A 15,349-nucleotide genomic window follows, 5' to 3' on the forward strand; every position below is an offset into this window, starting at 1 on the left:
GCAGGGATTGCTGACTGCCCGCAGATGCTGCTGGCAGTGTTGGTGGCATGGCAGGGACAAGCGGTTACTGCCTGCAGGCGCTGCCAACAGTATTGGCAGTGCCTTTTTGTACAGGGTGCACGACCATGCTCAGGGGGTGCACATGCACCTGCGTGCACCCCCTACGCGTTGTCCCTGCACCCATGGCCCCATCTCAGCTGAGTGCAGGACAGAGCCACTTAGGGATATGCTGGTGAGCTGTTGCAGGTGTGTGGGCAGAAGGAGTTTCTGATCCAGCCTGCAACTGCTTACCAAAACTCCTTATGGGCCCTCCAGCCCAAATAAATGCCCACCCTGTCCTAGAGGCTTGTAAGTTGCTACAGTGTTCTGACTGCCGTCAAAGCAGAAGTCCATCGTTTTCAGGGTGGAATATAACCCAAACAATATTAAACATCTTCCCATCTTCCTTACTGGGCCTCAGGCTTTTCGTGAAGATGTTTCTTCTTCCTTCTATGGGGTGAAAGGACTTTCACCTTCCTACAAGGTAGTTCATTAATTACAATATAAGATTTAGAGTGAATGTCTGCATGCATTCATACACTTTCTTTCACTGGCATCACAAAAATTATTAATCCTCTTTTTCCTGAACAATTTCTCTGCCCTCCTTCAGGAATAAACTGTTTCTTTGCCCTGATAATGCAAACTTTCCAGCAAAGTGCTCCCCAGAGCCTCCTTCTAACTGAATGCTCTGCAAGCCATACTACTTATTTACATTAGGGTCCTTTAGTGATCTCTTAAGGCTTAAAAAAAAATTACACAGCACAGAGCCTTGGAACAGACATGGCTAGACTCAGGCCACAGCAATGTTTGTATCAGGCTTGTATCATGGCTGTCCAATTATAAGCCTGTGAGGGGTTAAATTGTGGCCCCCAGGCTCCTGCCTGGCTTGTACTCCCTTTATCACTCTGGCTGCAACAGCTGCTGGAGGTTCTGGGCTACCCCTCCCAGCTCTGGCTGCTGCTTTCTAGGCACATCTACATGTGCATTTTAATGCTCAGTATCCTATCCTACTGTGAATTAAAGCAGCATGTCAAAAACTGTGTTAATACACTAATGCTCAGTAGAAGAGGCTAGAGTGCATTAAGCACCACCTAAAAAGTATGTGCTTGCACTACTGTGCAGTAGTGCAGCAGTACAGCCTAATGCACATTTATTTAGCACCTCATATTGGAGGTAGGTACTAAATTTTATGTGCATCAGTAAAAGCACACGAATGCACATGTAGATGCACCCTGTCTCCAACCCTGGTGGCAGGGAAATGCAGCAATATGGGCACCTCAGGGTGAGCCAGGTGAATGGTATACTAGGGGCAGGGGATATTGGGAGGGGGGTTGCAGGTGGACAGTGCAGCAGTGAAGGGGGTTGTGTGTAGAGATGTAAAATTTCTGGATTTTTTTTTCCTATGACCTCAAAACATTTTCCCCCCATTTTTTTAAGGAAAAAAATGGGAAAAATTGACATATGCATTACTTATTTTCTTAACACACTTTGCAGATCTGAATTCACTTTGATACTTTAAGAGCATAAAATGTATTATGTATAACTTGGTTTGCTCATAAAATTATCATGTTTGGTATATTTATTAAATTTAAAAGTATAGTTTATTCAGAGAATAATTACAAATTTACTAATTGAATTTCCTTTAAAAGTTTTTAATTTTTGTTACAAATGGAGTTACAAGCTGCTGAACCTAGCATCTCTTAGTTTTTGCCAGTTTATGAGAAGCAGGCAAAAATTAAAGTTGAAAATAGAAGAAACCATCAACATTACGGTAAAACAAAGAAAGTTATCATGTATTCTGGACTTAGTCCCCTCCACAGTGTCAAGCAGATACAGAAAGCACTCATTTTTAGAAAAAGACCTGAGAAAAAAAGAAAAAAACCCAAGACTCATTGAATACAAATTTTGCTACATGAAACTTTGTCTAATCAGTCTCATTTTCTGAGCTATAACTATCAGCATTTTCTGCTGCTTCTGATTCTTCTTATCCTTCACATTTATCATCTTCATGGACTTCTGAAAACTGAAGGTTTGCCGGGATTGAGACGAGCTTCTCTACTCTTTCATATGCTAGTTTGTTTCTTGATATTTCCAAACATTGACCAGTTTCTTTCACATGCTGCAGAAGATGGAAGAATCTGAGCAGATTGGAGCAGGTGAGAAGCAAGAGGAGTCAGAGGCTGGGTTGTGCAAAGGCCTTGGCACCATGCTGCAGGAGGGATATCCTTGGCAGAGTCCCAGACTGCATTCCTGGACCAAATACCTGAAGATGTTCTGTATTCTGCAACATATGAAAGTACCTTTCCAACATCAAGTCCCAAGTGTGTTGCTTGTTTTGTAATCCAGTCAAATGCAGTAGCAGTGCTATCATCTCTAACATTTCTGAATCTTGGATCCAAGAGAATGAATTGATTCGCAACAAAATTTTTCCCATCTGTTAAAGTCACTTTTTTTCTTCTGTAGTTGTAAGCAGATACACTTAGATTCTCAAAGACAGTTGATTTTTATCTGGGCCATTTAGTAAGGAATGTCTAACAAAAGTGCATTGTCTGATCCAAATGCAGTGATCGCTGAAGAAATTAGCTTTAGAATCTTCAGGGAGTTCTGCAGCTGAACCCAAAAGACATCCTCATCAAGTACAGTGTTCCTTACACTTCTGGGTACTTTACAATCCTCAGTTATTACTGTGTCTTGAAGAGTTTCTTTGTTTTTTAGTAAACTTTCAAATGAGATCACCACTCCACCCCATCTAGTTTTACTACGAAGTTTGAGTGTCACTATTTTATTCTTTGCATTCTTTTCTTCCTGCTTCTTCTTAAAGACTGCAGGTACAATATGAGTAGCTGTTACATGTGTTATAGCTTCTTTTGCAGAGTGTCCAACTTCATGTCATTAAGAAGCAACTTTACCTCATGGGATGTACATCCTATTGCAGTAATGTGTGGATATTTATCCATTATGATCTCCCATGCTGCTTTCATGTTACTTCCTTATCAGTCAGCAAAGCAAATACTTTACCACTCCCAATCTTCTGTAGGACTTCACATATTGTACTACTGATATACTCTGAAGTATGCCTGTTCTCTCCTGTTTCAGTGCTTCTGTAAAAAAGTGGTTGAGGTGTTGTTATCGCAAAGCTTATGATTCCTTCTCTCCACACATTTGTCAATTCGTTTAAATATTGCAAGACACAGTGCTTCATTGATTTTTCCTCGCACAGATTACATTACACATTCATATTCTGACTCTAAAAGAGGCTTGCTGGGCAAACGGTATGATGATATTAGTAATTTAAAAGCTTCCTGCCAGTATGCATTTTCAGTTATTTACAATGGCATCCCAGAAAAGTATATTGCTCTTGCAAGAGCTTGGTCAAATGATGCTATTGAGAGTCTTTCATATACAGTTGGTTGCAATATTTGGTTACTTGAGGATGTTGATTGGGCAACCCTTTGTGATGCTGTTGTTATAGAAGAAGAAGCAAGTAGGAGGACTTCTTTATCGAGAACTTTGGAAAGAACTACTTTCACTTCCATCACCATGATCTACCTCCTCCTCACTTATACCCATGAAGATTGTTTTAATATCTGCAGACCACTTCTTACATACAGCGATGTGTTTGGTCATCCTAGTAGCATTTGGAAATGCATATTTCATTTCATAGTGTTTGCAAATCACATTTTATTTCTCAGAATAACTTGCAGTGTGGAAATGCTTCCATACGCTAGAAGTTGGTTGCACCATTTTGCTGAGGGAGAAAAAAGAAAAATGTAATTTAGTGGCTAGTAGGCCTGTGTGAAGTGGCTAGTATTCACTTTGGATTTGGATTCAGCTGATTCGGGGCCAGTGATTTGATTCAGTGATTCGAATCACTGTCCTGAATCAGTTCACCCGAATCTCCAAATCAGCCAGGCCCATCCCTCCCAGCCTGGCAATGGCTGTTCCACCTGACCCTGCTCCCAGGACTTGTGGGGGGAAAAGCCCTGACTCAGTGGTGCTGCTAGGTGCAGGGAGAGGCAATCCCCGCTGCAGGGGGGGCTCTGCATGAGCCCCCTGACCCCCTCCCTCACTCCCCCAGCCCTCCCATGGCTGCCCCGCCCTCCATGGCTCCAGCCCTTTAAGGAAAAAAAAAAATGAACCCCCCCAGACTCACCACTCCTGCCAGGCAGAGTAGCAGATCACCAGGCGGGCAGTGATCTGCTACTCTGCACCACCTGGGGAACTCTGCACAAGCTGCCCGAGGCTGCTGCAGGAGCAGCAAATCCCAGGGCCTTTCTCTGTTTTTTTTTCTTTTTTTCTTAAAGGGCCAGAGCTAGCCCAGGTGGGGCAGCCATGGGGGGGATTGGGGAGCTCATGCAGAGCTGCTTATGCAGCATGGGGCAGTGGGGGGCAGCAGGGATCATCCCCCTGCCCAGCAGCGCCCAGTGAGCACCAGGACTTTTTTCTAAAGCACTGAGAGCTGTGGTGGGCAGGCCACCTGTGGGGGGCTGGGGGAGCAGGCAGGAGATAGGGACTGGTAGGGGTCCCCCCATGGTCCCCTCCCCTAGCCCCCTCTCCCCTACCCCTAGTACTTACCAGCTCCAAGTCCAGGTCCAGCTCCCGGCTGCAGCCCCCGGGGGACTGCACGATTCATCAAAGTCAGGAAGACAGGACAAGTGCTGCTGGCACTTTTGGGTCAGTGCAATCAACCACAGGGGGACACCCCCTCACCCCCAGTTGGCACAATCAGCTACAGGGGGACTGCAGGGATTGCTTCTCCTGGCACCCCCGCTCCCCAGCTGGTGCTTTTGGGGGGGCATCAGCGTTATCTGGGGGTGCACCAGTGCTATCAGGGGGTGCATGTGCTCTCTAAGTCTTTTACAAATCTTTCCCCCTACGCTTTGCCACTAATCAAAAGTCAACAATAGAAGGAAGTAAAGGTGGCACTGAATCCTTCTTCCTTCTCTTGTGAAAATGGCAGTACCACCTAGGGGCAGAAATGCATCTTGCTCTTGCATTTGAGTTGTACTGTACTGCTTGTCCTTGGTGTATAGGAATTATAATGATCTGATATTGTAGATAGTCTTACATAAGTCTTCCTATTACATAGTTATTACAAAACATTTTTGGGAGGTAAAAGGTAACAATATATGAATGTGACAGGGGCAAGCTTTCATGCCTGGTGCCCCCCCCTGTCTACCTACCGATCAGCCACCCTCCTCATTTTCCTACCATGCCTTGATATAATAATAGTGATGTGATAATTAGGCGGGAGACTGCCCATTACACACCCCGATATTGGGGGGCTATCTGCGGCTCCATTCCACCCCTATACCACTGCCCAAGCCTCGCGGATGGCATCTCAGGCAGCCAACTCAACTGTCCCCTTCACCCATTAGCTGTGGCCCCATCCCTGGGATCTTTGGCTTCCCTTGAAGCCCTGGCCCCGTCTCAGGCCAGTCAGGACCCCAAGCTTTTTTAGTCTATATGGGCGTCTCTTGCAGTAGGCCCCTGGCCCTTTTGACCCCTGTCTGGGACCTGGCCCCAGCATTGACCAGTCAGGTCCCTTGGATTACGTCTAAGCCGCCTGCCTGCACTCAGGGTTTGGGGTCCCCCATTCCTGGTTCAGGTGCTTCACAAAGCATTCCTGTCTCCGTGGGGTCACTCCCCCCAGCAGACTTGGGCGCTTCAGTGAGCTTACCTGGCCTTACTGGTGCCACAATGAACACTTTGTCTTAAATATTTTATCCATCATTCTAAAAGAAAATATTTCAGAAGAGATTTTTTTAATTTAAAAAAAAAAAAATTCAATTTTTCAAAAACAAAAAAAAAGTTCTCAGAAAAAAACTTTTTCCCTCAGATGTTTCTGTTGTTTTTTTCCTGGGACTTCACATCTCTAGTTGTGGGTAAGCAGTTGGAGGAGGGTTGTGAGCATGTAGTGCAGCAGTAGGAGAAATGTCACAGGCATGCACTTCAGGGTTGTGGGCATACGGTACAGTGATGGCACATTTGTGTGGTGTGGGGCTTAGGAAGGCCATGGCTCACCTGGTGCAGCTTGCAGGACATACAGCCCCAACGGGTGTGGTCCATGGAGCTCCAGGTCTCTCACTACTTGGACGTTGGACAGCCCTGGCTTAAAGACTGCTCTGATACTGCGATCTGAACAAAGCATTGGAAACTACCAAACTGTTTCTTCATACCAACTCCTACTCCTCCATAACTAACACAGAGTGACTGGAAGGAGTATGATAATGGAGGGGTGGAAGGGAGGATATGTTGCTTGAAGAATATTTTCTTTCCCCTGTCGTTACAAAGGAAAAGTTAATTGGGAGTTATCACCCGGCCTGGTCCATTCTTCAGACACTCACTAGTCTGCTCAAGTGGAGACAACCAGTGTACTTTTAAAATCTCCAGTTTCTGAGCAGAAGTTGATCATTGTTTTTAGCTCAGAATCTCTGAGGCTGATGTCCAGATACAGTCTCATAGCTGACACCCTTTTTGAATAACAACTTAAGCAAGTCACCCTAGACTTGGAATCTCTCTTCAGTCCCCATGAGCCTGAAACTGCTTTGATACTTTTCCCCACAGTCAACCTACAGGATCTCTGTTTTGTAGGGTACACCTATCAGGAAGCCTTCCTTCAGGTTTAGGTTGATCATCATCCTCAGTCAAGGCATCTCTTTCTGCTTTTGTTTAGGATGTGGGACGGACTGGCCGCTTTGCTCAGAGAAACAGCTGTCTTCTAAAATAATCTGTTTCCCTTTTTGCTCATGTGCTTCAGATGTGAAGGGGCGGGGATATACATATGGCTCTGGACTCTGTACCTTCCCCTCCCCTATTGCTTCTGTGTCATACAAAGTGAGATGTCTTAATGAATGAAAAATCTATTTTTACATTAAGAGAAAGGTCCTTCAATTTTGGTGGTCATTGATGGTCAAAATTTCTCAGGCATTATCTGAGAGAGGCCTTGTTACAAAATGGATGCCCTGTTTCACAAGGGTTGTAGAGGTTGCTCTACAAAGTGGAGTTCCTAAAACAATATGAAGTTCCAAATTTGATAAGACTATCCCCAATCTGTCAGAGGGTTAAATTGGGTTTTCAGAGAAAATAATTAGTGCAGGAAAGTGCCAACATATTCAGCTTTTCCACTCACAAAGCAAGCCTTATAGCAATGAGCTGCAGAGTGCTTAATAAGTAAACGAGGATCTAGGCCCTACCAACATAAAAAGAGTAGAGGTATCACTTTAAAATATTAAAAGCAATGAGTGTTAAATGGAATCTTCCTCATTATAATAAACCTTTTCCTCATATCACCTCTCCCTCCTTCTGTGGATTATAACGAGCAACAAAACAAACAGGTCTGAATGTTATTTTTGAAGTCAAGTGCTTGATAAATTAATTCAAATTAACAGTTAATCAGTAGAGCAGAACATCTGTATTGTGCAGAGATCTGCAGGGATGCAGTTTCTCAGCATCAGTCAACAAAGAAAAGGAAAGAACTCCAGCAGGGCTACAACACAAATAGCCAAATGAAGGCCTCGTAGACTTTCCCTGGGAGTTTGGAATGCAGCCTCATTTATTCCAGATGTAATCTACAAGTTGCATTTGTTTTGATGATAGCTAGATAATGATACTTCATGCATGTGTCTTTCAAATAATAAGAGACTAGCTTTAAAAATAAAACTGTCACGTAAGTCCTATTCACTTAATAAGCAGGAGATCTGAGATCAAACTTTACAAGGCCAATAAGGGCTCAGAATACTATGAGAATGGTAGTATTTGATTTAGAGCAGGCAAGCCATATGTAGCTTGGGAAGGTATTCCCAGCTCTCCTCGGACTTCCTTCATGACCCTGCTCAAGATTAATTTTTCTGAACCTCGGTTTTTCATTCTATAAAATGTAATTAATATTCATTCTCACTAGTTGCTATGAGTATTAGCATTTGTAAGATACTTGAAATAGTATATATTTGTCTTTGCTAGTTCAACAGCCACCTTGCTGGCCTATCAGCAATAGTATGTAATCTTCTGAGCTATAAGGTAACTATCAGTACAGGCTTTTAGCCAGCCAGAAACAATAAGCAGAAACATCTCCAGTATATAAGGCATAATTCCACAGGGAATAATTATATATTTAAATTCTTGAAATACTTTATGAAGTTATGGAAGTTTGCCAGACAAAGCAATCCATTTAAATAAATCCCATGTGCAAAATAAAAACCAAAACAAACAATACAAATTAGGGTAACATCACAGCTAACTTTAAAAAAATGTCCTCATTTCTGCCTTGAAAGCTGCCAAAAATGTACTGTGATATGTGTCATGGGAAGAGAGTTCCAGGGTTTCAAGACCTCAACAAAAAAAGCTGCACCAAGTTCATCTTGGGACAATTAACAATTCCTACCCAACCATGAATAATTTTGCATCATAACTTCCTAGGGATAAGGATCTTGAAAACCTGTACTTTCCTCATCCTGCATGTAAATTAGCCTGTAGGTAATTTAAGGTAAGTTAAAATAAATACATGCTTTTGTTCTAGCATAGAAATCAGCCCCTTGCTTCTACCAGATTTTTATACTGTACCCAAATTCTGTTGAGTTTTGTCTTTAACATTAACTCTGCTCCTGCCCATATATGCCATTCTTTTACATTGCCAAGAATAGAATAATAGATTCATAGGTGTTAGGGGCTGGAAGGGACCTTTCAAAATCATCAGGTCCAGTCCCCCTACGCATGGGCAGGAAAGACTGCTGGGGTCAGATGATCCTAGCAAGGTGAATGTTCTGATGTTTTTTGAAGATATCCAAGTAGGTGATTGTACCACCTTTGGGAGGAGTCTGTTCCAGACCCTGGACACTCAAGTTGTAAAGAAGTTTTTCCTTATGTCTAATCTAAAGCGGTCTTCTGGCAATTTATGACCGTTAGTCCTAGTCTTCCTCTGGGGATCCTTGGTGAACAGACTTTCTCCTAATTCCTAATGTGGGCCCCTTATATACTTATAGGCTGCCACCAAGTCCCCTCTGAGTCTTCTCTAGGCTCCACAGACCCAAGTCGCTTAGCCTCTCATTGTATGACCTACTCTCCATACCTCTAACCATAGGTATAGCCCCCCTTTGGACTCTCTCAAGCCTCTCCACATCCTTCCTGAAGTGTGGTGTCCACAACTGGATGCAGTACTCCAGCTGTAGCCTCACCAAGGATCTCAACTATGAAATATTTAAGATCCTAAAACATTTCTCCATCTTATGTTTCAAAGTAGAATTCTGCTAGAGAGAGAAGACTCAGTTCTCTATCTTGTAAGTCTAATTTCTCTATTTTCCTCTAGCAACATGGTAGCTTCTCAATGTATTTAAATTCTTTACTTAAATTCTAGAGTACTAAATGATCATCCAAAGTTATATGGCTCACACAGACCTCAGAATGCACCAGATTATTTTATTACACAGGAATTATTCTAAACCTTACCAAATAGAATTCTTACCAAGGATTTTGTTCATCAGTTTTGAACTGCTTTATATGTGCCCTCTGTAATTCTAATCCTTTCCATCTGTGTACTACTTATTTAGCTTGATATGTAAATTTAGGTTTAGGGTTTTTTTAATCTTCAACATTGATCTATAATACTTTTAAGAACATAATAAATAGTTTAGAAGATATCAACTGGGTGTGCAGAATATTATGAACACAATTTACCTAATTTAGCAAATAGCAAAATTTAATAAAAAGAATGTGGTAGCCTGAACATCCACACTTTGCAGTTTTACAGAAAATTTCACGATGAAGTTGAAATCTAGCAAATGAAGTTTGAAACTACCAAGAGGAAAGCTGTTTAATAAAGAAGCTTTTTAAATTTGCAGATCAAATTTGAAAAATAGTTATAAAATCAGAAGGCTATATACCTTGTAGTGCCAAAGGGCAGAAGTTTTGTAATTTGAGTGCAAACTGTAATTATGTGTCCAAGCTATGAGAATTAACAATTTTAAAACAGCGATGCTTACATCTGTTTTACTAATCTTTTTTTATATTTAAAATAGTGTCAATTTAAGAGTAAAAAAAAGACTTATATCTGCTTCATTCTCATTCATTCATGACTGAAAGAGATCCATTTCCTTAAGGGTATCTACAGGCATTCAGCCTCCAAGGAGACTGCCGAACTGCCCCTCTCCCCAGCCCCGCACCTCCCCCTAGCTCGGGAGCTGTCAGCAGGATAGGAAGGGGGAAAGGGAGGGAGCAGCCAGCACAGAGCTGCCAGTTACTTTTGAATGGCTAGAGCTGGGAGGGGAGGGGATGGGAGGTGGAACAGAGCCCCCTCACACCATGGGCCTGACCCACGCCATGGGCCTAACCCAATACCCCACCTGGGGTAGCTGGCAGGGGGGGCATGAGGCAAGGGGGTTCCATTCCACCGCAACCCCCCCCTCCCAGCAAGCTCTGGCCATTCAAAAGCAGCTGGCAGCTGTCCTGGCTGCTCCCTCCTCTTTACCCTCCCTCCCTTGTTGACAGGAGTGACCAATGTGAGCACCAGCCCAGGTCCATCCCCACACAAAAAATTAATCCTGGAGGAAACACAGGTTCCCCAAGATGTTCTGCGTTAGGGCATCTTAATCTACTACTTCATTCTATCAGGATTAATTTTTTGTGCAATTCACCATTTTAAAAGTGCAGCCATGCATGAGTGTTAAGTCATGGCTGTAGAGCACTTTCAGGGGCCTGGTCATGCAAAAAATGTCTCCTGTGTAAGCTCCCTAAGTGGAATGTAGTAGCCAAGGGAGACCGAGACTTCTAAGACAAAAAGTAAGGTAGGTAATACACCTCTTTAAAAACTTGTATTGAGGAAAAAAAGTGATACGTCATGGTTTATAGACTGCTACTTTAGCACTTTGCTTTACTTTATAACCCAAAATACACAGCTTTATTGAAAGTGGCCAAGTATTAGATGCTGTTCTTTTCAGCTGGAGACACTATATTACAGTGTATTTGATTTTATTTGGGAATTGGCAAAATACATTTTTGGACACAGAAGATTCCTTTGGGGAGTCTAATGAACCGTATGGATGAAATACGTGCGGCAAATTCCCAGAAGAATAGTTTTTCTTTAGATTCTGCATATGAAAGGTTTCTTCTGTAGTCAGAAGGGACACAAAGTACAACTCTTCCCAGTATATTTATATGGTGCCAAAATATAACATATGGTTTATAGATAATGTTATTGCTACAGAGAATTTATAATCCAAGTAGACAATGCACCAGTGGGGTCTACAGAGACAGAGATGCAACAAGCTATAAATGATACAGACAAATGTTTAACATATAAAAGTAGCATACAGTGGCTACATCCCTCATGATCTACTGGGCTACTGGACTGATTAAGCTGGGCAGAGTCTTCCTTTAATCAAACCAACTTTGACATCAGAACTTCATGGTTTGTTTGTTTTAGAATAAACAAAATAAGCAAACTGATCTGGATTTTAAGATTTCATTGTGCTAATTAGGCAGAGAAACTTTAAAACCTGAATATAAGGATAAAGATGCAATTAGCTGGGATTTAATGAGCTGTGTAATGATAAGTGACAGGACTATGTTAACTTTACAGCCTCAGTTTCCTGACTAGATGAACTCTTAAACACTGCAAAAGTCCTACTCTAAGGCAAGTTAACTTTTCTAACATAACTGTTCAGAAATGAACAAGAGCATTCAGATAGCTGGCCTACAGAGTTTCCTGGCTATATACAATATTTTGGCAACAGGACACCCTTATATTTGCAAGACCGTCTGTTGCTTTTAATTAAAGCAAGCATTATTTTTAACACTAACCTCTACAAATTTAATTATCATACTATATCATTACAACATAAAATACGTGCATAGATGAGTATGTGCGCCAAGAAGAGAATCTTCTGAAGTAGCTGCAGAAGGGTATAATATCAAGGGTAGCTTATATCACCTGACACAGCAAATAAAGTTTGGGTGCTGAACAATGTGCACAAAGAATACCGATTATAATAATAAGTTGAGAAACATGAGCCCTGAGGGAAAGTAAACCCTAACAGTCAAAAAATGGTTTATGTGGCATTCCTTCAGACTTCAAAAAGAAAGCCTTAAGGTTAAAGTATACAACTGGGACTCGAGAGATCTGGGATCTTCAGTCAGTCCTTTCACAGACTTCCATGTGACCTTGGGCAAGAAACAGTCTCTCTGCATAACTCCATTACCAGTCTTAAAATGAGGAAAAAGTTACAGAAAACTGCCCCGAGATAAGTATTATTTAATGTTTTTTATGAGGTACAATGAGATTCTGGGGCAAGAAGAACTGCCAGATTATTAAAGCTGTCAAAAATCAATAACATCAATGCTGTAATAGAACATTAATCTTTCCTCCTTGCTTATATGAACTCTGATACAGTCAATACTTGCTTGGTCACAGAATTTCTTCCTGCAGTTTCCTTCTCTTTTTCAGTGCACAGCAAGCATTTGTTGAAATGAGACAGGGATCCTGTAGATCTGTACCTTAATGCTGACCATATTAAATTTCAGTTTTATTTTCTGGTAACTGAAGTTTTTACACTACCCTTAAATTGACTGCATTCAAACTTTCAAACAGACTGTGTAAATAGTTAGATAATGAAATTAAAACATAGTAGGTGCATCTCCATGAGTTGCTAATGTACAGTCATTAGTTCAGTAACCAGAGTTACTGCGCAGGGACACTGGTGAACCTCTTTTAGGTTATGATATTGTGCAGTAGCCTAATACTACTGCACAGTAGCGTATTAGCACTGTCCATGCTGTGACACGCTACTGCACAGTATTTTTTAGCTACTGTGCAGTCAGCATTTCATGTAGATGCTTCCAGTGATGTACACACATGGGGAGATGGACAAACTTTGTGCAGAGCAGCTTTAATGATAGCATTTCCCATGCTTCACTTTGCAACAGTTGGATTCTCTCAATATAATTTGTCATACAGAGAAATGTGGGTACTTATCACATTAAAACTAAGTAGAACCACATTATTTCTTGATTCTACTACTAACTTGATACCAGATCTTAGGTATAATAAAATCTCTCTGCTTCCATTTCCTGATTACAGAAATGGGGACACTTCTGCTTACCAACTTGCAAATGCTTTCAGAAACCAGTGTAGGTGAGATGGGGTGGTGGGGGAGGGGAAGAATCACATATAGCTTCTGACATGTAGGCTTATTCACATTTTCCTTCTTAGAATTAGAGAAAACTAGAGTTGGAAGAGACCTCAGGAGGTCATCTAGTCCAACCTCCTGCTCAAAGCAAGACCACCCCCAACTAGATCATTCTAACCAGGGCTTTGTTGAGCCAGGTCTTAAAAACCTCCAAAGATGGAGATTCCACCACCTCTCTACATAATCTGTTCTACTGCTTCACCACCCTCCTAATGAGAAAGTTTTTCCTAATATCCAATCTAAACCTCCCTTGCTGCAACTTGAAACCATTGCTCTTGTTCTGTCATCTGTCACCACTGAGAACAGTCTAGCTCCATTCTCTAGCTACTTGGAACCATCCTTCAGGTAATTTAAAGGCTGCTATCAAATCCTCTCAATCATCTTTTCTGCAGACTAAATAAACCCATTTCCCTCAGCCTCTCCCTAGAAGTCATGTGCCAAAGCCCCCTAACCATTTTCGTTGCCCTCTGCTGGACTCTCTCCAACTTGTCCACATCCTTTCTGTAGTGAGGGGGTGGGGGGCAAAACTGGACACAGTACTTCAGATGTGACCTTACCAGTGCAAAATAAGGCAGAATAATTACTTCCTTTGATCTGCTGGCAAGGCTCCTATTAATGCAGCCTAGTATGCTGTCAGTCTTCTTGGCAACAAGGGCACACTGCTGATTTATATCCATCTTATTGTGCACTGTTGTGATATGTTGGGTTACAATAGCTTCTTGGAGCCAATAAGTATTAAATATATACTGATAAGCCTTATTTTTGTATTCACTTGTTCATCTTTGCACATCTTCACTGTGATGCACATACACATTTTGCACAATGTTTCTATGACCAAAGATCACAATATGACCAAAGCTTTCATCTAGGTCCTCTAATGTCCCAGTCCTTAAATGGATAAATCAAGCTGAGAAGTGAAGACCATAGAACAAAGTGCCAGTAGCCATTATATTTGATCTTTCCCAAGTTTAACTGTTGCAAAAGGTAAATCACTACTTGCCAGGTGACTTGAGACAAAAGTAGCCTACCATAAAGCTTTGACACAAGGCACAACCCAGAAGGATCAGATGATCCACCACCATGCCGACACTATAAAACAAAGCATTATTTTCTGTACAGCATAACACAATCACTACTTTATTCTATACTTGTGTTTTTACCAGTGGCTGATAACAGTGTAATCATCAATATGTTGACAATAGGACAGCTCACTATATTTTAAATTATTTTAGCAACTTCCATTTCATTCAGCAACAGGGATTTGAAAAATATGATGTACTGCGCAGCTCTTATTAAGATTGCAGCCAAACTTCTAAAGCTTAAAGATTAAATATGCATGGGTTACTTCCTGAGATCTTTCCCTGGTTTTATTATGAACAATGGAGCCAATGTTGTAGAGAGTACTGAAAGATGGCCAATTTGCACATGTGCCATGTTTTACTCACTGTCTGAACCTGCTGGTATAATATTTCCTTAAAAGTGACACTATAAAACATCTTCTGGCAAAAGCTTGATAAAAATCTGTAAACAGTTTAGCAAAAGTCTTAAACAGCTGCAAGAGGAAAAGGTTACCAAAATTAAAGCAGCAAAAAGCAGCTTGATATAATCAAGCTGTGCGTTGGATGTAATCTTTCTGGATTTCTGGATTTAAGGAAGGTCTTTGACACTGTCTCTCACCCCATTCTCATTACAAAAATTAGGAGATTGTGGTGTCAATGCATGAGCCAGAAGTGCAGGTGTGCCTGAGGTACCAGCAGGATTAGCAGCAGCAGGGTATGGTGGGTCAGGCAGCCCTCTGTCTGCACAAACATTTCAACATGCAGTGCCCAGAGCACACACAGCAGAGGCACACATGAGGCACAGCACCGGCACAGAGGGGGCCCAACCCCAGGGTGACTCCCCAGAGAGGCCCCCAGCAGGGAGGACAATGGCATGGCTAGCCCCTTGTCTCAGTTGTCCAGGAGCCCTGCATGGCCCAAGCCTGGGTGCCATGGACTGGGCAGCAGCACAGCAGAGTGGCTGGCCTGCAGGGAGGGTGGGGTGCAGGGTCTGGAGCTGTGGCAGCAGGTGCTGTATACAGTCTGGCCTGGCCTGCCTTAGGCAGGGGGCAGAGGAGGCAGGCTGCCTGCAGC

At 42.2% G+C, this 15,349-nt stretch overlaps 1 protein-coding gene and 1 long non-coding RNA gene across 2 annotated transcripts in view; both read right to left on the reverse strand.

Moving 5' to 3' along the window:
• Positions 1 to 15,349, reverse strand: part of CPVL (carboxypeptidase, vitellogenic like) — a 158,024-nt gene that overhangs the window by 46,533 nt on the left and 96,142 nt on the right.
• LOC109291586 overlaps positions 13,724 to 15,349 on the reverse strand; it is a 14,600-nt gene continuing 12,974 nt past the window's right edge. Inside the window, exon 3 of the long non-coding RNA XR_002095896.1 lies at positions 13,724 to 13,905. This is a non-coding gene — a long non-coding RNA (uncharacterized LOC109291586). The remainder of the gene's footprint in view (positions 13,906 to 15,349) is intronic.

This window comes from Gavialis gangeticus, unplaced genomic scaffold (assembly GCF_001723915.1).
Source record: "Gavialis gangeticus isolate Ggan-Ray unplaced genomic scaffold, GavGan_comp1, whole genome shotgun sequence".
NCBI classification, from domain to species: Eukaryota; Metazoa; Chordata; order Crocodylia; family Gavialidae; genus Gavialis; species Gavialis gangeticus.